Raw genomic sequence first — 8,840 nt, 5'->3', positions numbered from 1 at the left:
CGACCCAAATATATAAAATCTTGAAGAAAAAAAAATAATAAGAGTTGGTCTCTGATTCAAGAGCTTAGTGAAGGAGACAGTTCATGCTGATATATAAATAAATTACCACACAGTGAGATGTATAAAGATAGGGGTATGATGGAAAGGCTATGAGAGCACCAGTAATGGAACTGATTTTCCTGAGAGACAGCCAGACAAAACCAGGTTCCGGTGCCAATTCCATCGTTTGCTAGCATGAGATCTTAGCTAAGACACTTAACCTTTAGATCTCAGGTTCCTAACCTGGGAACTAAAAATAAGTATACCTTCCACACTAAATTGTCCTGAGGATTAAATAAGATGATAAATGCAAAGAATCCAGCATAGGGTTTCTATATAATTTTGTCCAGCACAAGTGCATTCCTTTTCTTCTCTCCTAGAAAGGGAAGGTAAGAAAAGCTTCCAAAGGAAACAGCATTTGAACTGAGCTTACCATTATAAAAAGTTCACATTCTTACTCAGGAGAAGCTAATACTTGCAGAATAGCTACTAGGAAAAGGTACTCTCTCTGGGGTCTCCCAGAATGAAGAGAGGAATAACATTCCTAACAAAGAGGACAGTATAGGTAAAGACACAACATTTTGAAAATATGTATTATGCATTTGGGAAATGGCATATCCTTCCAGATACAGTGGGATTAGGGGGAATCAGCGAACCCATGGTGGGAGATAAGGCTAGAGAAGGAGAGCAGGGCAGGCCTGGATAACTGTTTGCAAAATTCTTTGACTTCTGCTGTCTATTATTTGGAATTTAAATGTTCGGCTAGCCCTGCAGAACTGCAGACACACTGTGTTTAGACAGGAAAAGGTTCTTACGGATCCACAGGGTTTCCACCCTTAAGTGGGAGCATATCAATTACAAAGATCTAACCTCCTATCTAATTCCCAAGCCTACTCAGTGATTTCCAAAACATGGGCCGTGATACATAATTTATGCACTCACTTTGTAGCTTTGTAATTAAATCTGCAGAGGATTTGGAGATAGGCAGCAACACTGGCACAGCTCCTTGCATGTATAAACATACCATACAGGACTAGAGAATTGATGGTTTTCAAAACCCCCTTTCCTATCTACACAGCTAATGATAGATTGTGGTACTCCATACCACCAATGTGGCGTGATAGATCGTGTTACAAATGCAATTGAGTGGACCCAAGGCCTGGATGCACTGACAAAAAATTAAAAAGGATGTGAGCTGATTGACCCACACAATCCCTCCTGACCCAAATTCCTGTCACAGTCAGGGTCTATACCATACACTCCAACTTTCTGATGTCTATTATGTACATCCTAAACCCTTCTCTAGGATTTCTGGTGAAAGATATCTGACAGTTGTCAAGTGTTTGCCGTATTGTGGCACCGGGCAGATAATTTCTTTTTTTTTTTTTCTTTTCTTTTTTTCTTTTTTTCGGGCAGATAATTTCACATTCATATTACTGAGTGCTCATTCTTTTTTTTTTTTTTTTTGAGTGCTCATTCTGTGTTGAATGCTCTAGGTACACAGTTGAAAATAAATTGGGCTTGGTTTCTGCCCTCATGCAGCTTCCAAATACCACAAGTAATCCTATAACAACCCTTCAAAACTGGAATTTTAAGGCGCAGAAAATGAGAACTAGATGAGGTCAGTAATTGGCCCCAGAGCCAAATTACCATTTGGCTCAAAGACACTGTTTAGAACCCAAAAAAATGTTTTCTAACATTAATTTATTTTAAAACCAGAAGAAGGGGTGCCGGGGTGGCTCAGTCAATTTAGTGTCTGCCTTCATCTCAGGGCATGATCTCAGGTCCTGGATCGAGCTCCACATTGGACTCTGCTCAGTGGGAAGCCTGCTTCTCTCTCTCCCTCTGCTGCTCCCCCTGCTTGTACTCTCTCTGCCAAATAAATAAATATAATCTTAAAAAAAAAAAGTCAGAAGAAAAGAATGACTATAAAATAATGAACCCAACCTACATTATGTTTGTCTTTATGCCATGCAGTCATAAATATATTTAAACACTTTTTTTTTATGAGGAAGGGGCTCAGGAAGGCAAAAGTACCTCGGACCTACAAAAGTCATCATATGGCTCTAATTGCCCAAGATGATACTGATGGTAGGTGATAGAACAAAATCAGGCATGCCCTGGTAAGCCTGACATCTCTTTTGATTAGATGCATCAAGAGGATGGCCTTTATTCCTCTCCTGGTGCCTGGTTCATAGGAGTAGCCCGATAAGTGCTGAATTAAGTTGTATTGAGTCACTCTAAAGTGCTCTACACAGTCAACAATCCGTTGATTGTACATTCTTACAGATAGAAGAAAATCCTGTGGATGCTGCAAAAATCACATGGGCCTATCTGATCTGGAAAATAAACATATAAATGAAACCTAGGCATTTTATCAATCTGTACAATTTTTGGATGAAAAGATCAAAATGGGTATCTTTCTTTGCTTGCAAACAAAGATATTTATTTTATACTATATACTGGACACCTGACAAATCTCTAATAGTAGTACGACATCCTAAAAAGAAATATAATTATGCATATAATGAAATTTAAGGATTCACCCATTTGTTTAACATTCACTCTGCTAAGAAGTGAAAGTAATAAGAACAGAATCCACACTGTCCTTGAGGAGCACGTGGTCAACTTAATCTATTTGTTTCACAATAAATGAACAGACTGTGTGGAAATATTACAAAGTAGTATGAGGGATTCCCACTTCTCTGGGCTGAAACATAATACCAGCATTCACATGGTGAGGGTGACAATGGTAGAGATTATCACTGTTAAGAGAGCACTCTTAGTGTCCGTCATGTCACATTCCTTTCAAAACCGCAAGCCCCAGTGCATAGAGCAGCGATTCTCAACTGGGGACACACACACCTCCAGAGAGACATCTGGCAACGTCAGGAGATATTTTTAATTGTCACGGCTGTTTGGGGTGGTGTCAGCTGGTGGGTAGGGGGGTGCTAGTGGCATCTAATGTGTAAAAACCAGGGATAGTGCCAAACATCCCACAAATGCAAAGGACAGTCCCCTGCAACAAAGAATTATCTGGCCCCAAATGTCAACAGTGCTGAGTTTGAAAGACCTTGGCTAGAAGAACCAAACCCAAACTCCTGCTGGCGTTCGAGGCTGGGACAAGTTTGGCCTCTCCCACCTTTTTTGCTTTATCTCCTGTGCCTTCTTCCTTTGACCCTCCATCTTCCCAGAAGCCTTATGTTTCAGCCTTACTAGATTGTCACACAATTTTATTTTTTTAAAAAGATTTTATTTATTTATTCATGAGAGACACAGAGAGAGGCAGAGACACAGGCAGAGGGAGAAGCAGGCTCCCTGCAGGGAGCCCGATGTGGGACTTGATCCCAGGACCCCAGGATCAGGCCCTGGGCGGAAGGCAGATAGATACTCAACCGCTGAGCCACCTGGGCATTCCAGATGGTCACACAACTTTATTATTTTTAAAATTTTTTTATTTATTTTTATTATTATTATTTTTTTAAAGAGTGATTGAGCACTTAGACTCTGAAGTCAGGCAGCCCTGGCTGTGTGTCCGGGCTTTCCAACCAGTCACCTGCGTATACTAGGGTAAGTTACCACCATCTCCAAGACGCGATAACTTCTGTAAGATGAGGGTAACTACACTTGCTGTTATCTGAGGACTGCATCCTCCCTGCCTGTACTATCTATCGACCCTTGTCTCCTCAGGACTTGGCACGCATTCTGCCCACAGCAGGTGATCAGCAAATATTAGTTGAATTGGAGTTTTGACACCGGGCCCCATGGGATGAAGAGGCTGCAGCTGCTGCTGCTGCTACAGGACGTCTGCATGCTAGAGGTGTGGACACGGAGCTGGGTCTACTTGTGTAAGGTGTTAGAAGACCAGGGTAAGGGGCCCTCACCAGGCTGGGGGTGGGAGGGTAGAGGAGCACGTGGAAGGAGATGGGAGACCAGACCTTACCTGCTGCTCATGAGTCACCTGCCCCTCCAGTTTGAAATTCAAATCCCTGTTGGTTCCTTCCTGACTGTGGGACCCTGGATGAGAAGCTCACCCTGCCTGTGTACCGATTTCCTTTTCTATGAAATGAGGACAACAATATGGATCTTGCAAAATTGTTCTGAAAATGAAATTATATAAAGTGTGCCAAACATTGCCCCAGTAATAGTAGGTGTGCAATAAATGCTTGTGGTCCTCCCTTCATCCCCAAACACAAACAAATGGACTCTAGAAGGAAAATGTGGGCACTGCTTATGATAGTGAAATTTTTTATATTTCGTGAAATATCAGAGCTCAGAAGATCTTGCAGGCTACCTTGCCTAACTCTCCCTGGAACGTGTCAGGAGCACCAGGGAATTACAGCAGAGTTTACTTGCTGAAGGACAGATGTTTAACGGTACTGTTTCAGCCCATAAAATAATCTGTGTGTGTGTGTGTGCCCCTGTATATAATCTGATTCTTTGAAAGTCGGGTGAATAGGACACTTGCCTAGGAATCAGGATTTTTTGGAGTTGAGTCCATATTCACCTTGAAAACCTGGATAAGCCCTTTCCATTTTGTGAGACTCAATTTCCCAGTCCATGATACACGTAACACTGTGTCAAGAACAAGGTGCAGAGGTGGTGCAGAGATAGTAGTGCATACGGGGTCACCTGGGGTGGCTCAGTCCGTTGGGCGGCTGCCTTTGGCTCAGGTCATGGTCCCAGGGTCTTGGGATCGAGCCCCGCATGAGGCTCCCTGCCTGGCGAGGAGTCTGCTTCTCCTTCTCCCTCTGCTGCTCCCCCTACGTGCGCGCTCTCAATCTCTCTCAAATAAATAAATAATTAAAAAAAAAAAAAAAAAGGTGACCAAAGTTCAGATGAGAGACAGAAAAATCATTTGGGAGGCTTCGGCAATCTTCTTAGAGAAAAGTGGAGGGGCTTACATGGGGGCAGGGGAGTGGTGGGAAGGTTAGGGGAGGAGCAACCAGGAGAGATGTTCAGGAGTTGGCTGAGATGCCGGAAGCTCGCAGCTTCACGGACTGTTGTGGGGGGATATTCTGACAAGGCACAAGCCTCATCCAAGTGTAGGTTGGTGGTCCCCGGTTCCTGATTGGCCTCCCCTATCCTTGCAGTAAGCCCTGTGAGGCTGAGCTGCTGACTGCTAGCTCCTGGGCCCACTCCTGCCTGGGCGCCTTTACTCCCCCTGTGACTCCTCCTGCAGAGGGCTGACAGCGTGGACAAATCCGCAGTCGCTTCCCCAAGGACTGAACTCCCCTTACGCAACGCGGCAGGAGTGAAATGCCCAAGGATGTTATGGACAAATATTTCTGAAATTGTCCTTGGAATCAGAAGAGGGGCTTCAAGTCTCAAGATAGTTGATGAGGCCAAAATTATGAATGAAATCCAGCGCCTTGTACGTAGGAAACATTGCTGTACATGACCTCACCTCCAGGAAGGCTTGCCGGCACCTCCTCCCCCAGTTCCCTCCACTTCTGTGCTTCTTGTATGTGTCAGCCTTGCTCACATTGTGGTTGTTTTGTTTTGTTTTGTTTTTTTAAAGATTTTATTTATTTATTCATGAGAGACACACAGAGAGAGGCAGAGACCCAGGCAGAGGGAGAAGCAGGCTCCATGAGGGGAGCCCGATGTGGGACTCCATCCCAGGTCTCCAGGATCACACCCTGGGCCAAAGGCTGGTGCTAAACCCCTGAGCCACCAGGGCTGCCCTGTGGTTGTTTATTTACCTGATTCTCTTCTGTGTTGACAGCATCAAAGTCAGTGCTTGGCATAGAAAGGTGCCCAGTAAAGGATTGTTGAATGTTGAATCTAACTCTGACATACACACTCACACACACACACAAAATCACACTCCATTTGAGAATCGATGCTTCAAGAAATCTTCCTGCAGTAGGATTTAGAGACATGTACTTGTCGAGGTCAAATGCCTACTTTAAAGGAATCAACCCAAAATATGATAATTATGCCAAAAGGACAGAGGTCAGAGAAACATGCTGAGGGGCTGATGCTGCTCACTGGTGGAGAAGAGTTGGCTAGTGGGTCACCAGGGTCCTAAGGCATATCCCCAATTTAGTATATGCAGAATCCAATACTACTGGGGTACTCAGACTAGGAAGATCTAGGCACTGACTTATTCTACCAAACTCATGAGTAGCTGGTATATGAACCATGTCCACAAATTCATGAGCATCTTAGACCTAACATGTCTAAAGCAAGCTCTTGTTGCAAAACAAACTCCAGACTTGTTCTCCATCAGTCTTCTCCATATTAGCAAATGGCCCAAACATTCATCTGGTTCTTTAGGTCAAAACTCTAAGAGTCATCTTCGATTCTTTTGTTTTCTTCTCCTTTACCAAATCCACCGGCAAGTCCAATAGACTCTATCTTCAAAATATTTTGAATGTGATATTTCGACCTCCCATATTGTTACCCACCCTAGTCCAGGCCATCACCTTCTCTCATTTGGACTACTGCAGTACCTTGAATAGCTTCTTTGCTTCTCTTTCTGCTTCTCCCTATCTCCTCTCCTCAGAATGATCCTTTGGAAATGTACATCAGATGGTATCATTCTGGAACTCAAAAACCTCCACTACCTTCCTGTTAGATTTAAAATACTATCCAGGGGATCCCCCTGAGGGGATCCCTCAGCACTTTGGCGCCTGCCTTTGGCACAGGGCGCGGTCCTGGACTCCTGGGTTCAAGTCATTTGTCGGGCTCCCGGCATGGAGCCTGCTTCTCCCTCTGCCTGTGTTTCTGCCTCTCTCTCTCTATGTCTATCATGAATAAATAAATAAATCTTTAAAAAAAAATATTCCAGCCTTCTCACCGTGACCTACAAGAACCTCCATAATCTCCCTACCTCTACAGTCTTATCTCTTTCTTCATTACATTCCATCCACATTGTCTTTCTTGCTGTTTCTCAGACACTCCATGCTCAACCCCATTCCAAGGCCTTTGCACTTGTGATTTCTGTCTAGAATCTTCTTCTTCTAGGTCTTCACATGGTTTACTCCTTCTCACCATTCAGGTTTCTACTTAAGTGTCTCCTTGGACAGGCCTTTCTTCTTCATCCTAGCAAACATTACTTCACCATATACAGTTATGCCCTCCTCCTTTATGTGACAGTTTTTAAAAACTCAACATTTTTGAGATATTATTTATTTATTTTTAATATTTATTGATTGATTTTAGAGAGAGAGAGAGAGAGAGAGAGAGAGAGACCACTCAGGGGGGAGGGGCAAAGGGAGAGGGAGAGAGAGTCTTAAGCAGACTCTACACTGAGTGCAGAGCCTGACACAGGCTCAGTCTCACAACCCTGGGGTCATAATCTGAAATCAAGAGTCAGACACTTAAATATCCCAGCATATATATCTCAGATTACTTCCTTATTGATAAATTCCTGGAAGTTCTTGATGATATTTTGTGGCAGCAACGGAGAATGTCCATGCTGGTCATATGAAAGGATACCATAGGTAAGTGGTAGCCACAAATAATTTATAAAACTCAAATAATTTACAAACTCAACCTTTTGAGTCTTCTGTTTAGGCTCCTGAGAAAGTTTGGCAATCAGAGGAGGAGTCCTTCTGTCATTGTCATTCATCAACTTTCTTCCTTAAAGTTGTGGCACTTGTCTCAAGCTTTCTTCTCAGCTCCAACCCCTGCAATTGAATGGGTCATTTCAACTTCCATGTGAATGAATTATCCAGTATAGTGGCCTCACAATTCCTTGACTTCCAACTCTCCTATAGTCTATACCTCCCAACACACTCCAGTTCTCCACTCTTATGGCTATTTCCTCAACCTTCCATCACCTGAAACTGTTCTGCTAGTGAAATGTGAAATTCCTCTCTCTGGTTATAACCTTCTTTTCCTCCAAGCTCTGTCTTTCTCTCTCTCTCTCTCTTTTTTAAATATTTTATTTATTTATTTATTTATTTATTTATTTACTTATTTATTTGAGAGAGAAAGAGTGAGCAAGATTGAGAGGGAGCATGAGCAGGGGGAGAAGCAGGCTCTCCACTGAGCAAGGAGCCCCAGTGGATGCAGGGCTCAATTCTGGAACTCCTGGATCATGACCTGAGCCAAGGCAGATGCTTAACCAACTGAGCCACCCAGGCACCCCTCCTCCAATCTCTTTTAATCCTACTAAAATTTCAAACCTTGCAGGAGATCTTATCCAGTCTCTTGTCTCCTTTCTCCTAATCTGTCCCCCCCCCCCTTTTCTGCCACAGTCAGCCTAAATCTCATTATCCCTCACCTCAACCAGTACTCTCAACTCCTTTCTTCCTAGTCATTTTGCCATACCTATCCTCTAAATCCTCCTAACTTGGATCTTTCCAATTATGCATCTTTTCTGTGCCTACAGTCAAGTTGCTAAGAATTGCTGGGGAGAAAAAAAAACCCACAACCAGATAAGCCAGTACAGCTAATAGTTTTTATCCTTAAACTCAGCTAGGCCCCCACTGCTACTTGGGAATCCTTTCATTTCACAGGGCCCTTCCTACCCGCCTTTCACACCTCTTAAAGTTCACTATCCACTCTACTTCCTATCTCCCACTTCCAGTCCCGCCCCATATATCTCCTCTAATTATTTACCAATGACCTTCTGACTCACACAGAAAGAGTCCCCTGAGGAGGAGACCCCTTAATTTTCTGCATTTGACTTTTAAATATTTTCCTTCAGCCTTGGCTTCCCCAAGTCCTCTCATTTTTCTCTATTCTAGTTGTCCATTTTCAGTCGATTTTTCTGGGCTTTTCCTCCACCCCCCTCTTTTTAAAATGTTGCTGTCCTCCAGGGTTCCATCCTGACCCAAATACTCTGT

The sequence above is a fragment of the Vulpes vulpes genome, chromosome 10 (assembly GCF_048418805.1).
Source record: "Vulpes vulpes isolate BD-2025 chromosome 10, VulVul3, whole genome shotgun sequence".
In the NCBI taxonomy this organism is placed as follows: domain Eukaryota; kingdom Metazoa; phylum Chordata; class Mammalia; order Carnivora; family Canidae; genus Vulpes; species Vulpes vulpes.
The sequence above is the reverse complement of the archived record's forward strand: the minus strand, read 5'-3'. Positions refer to the sequence as shown.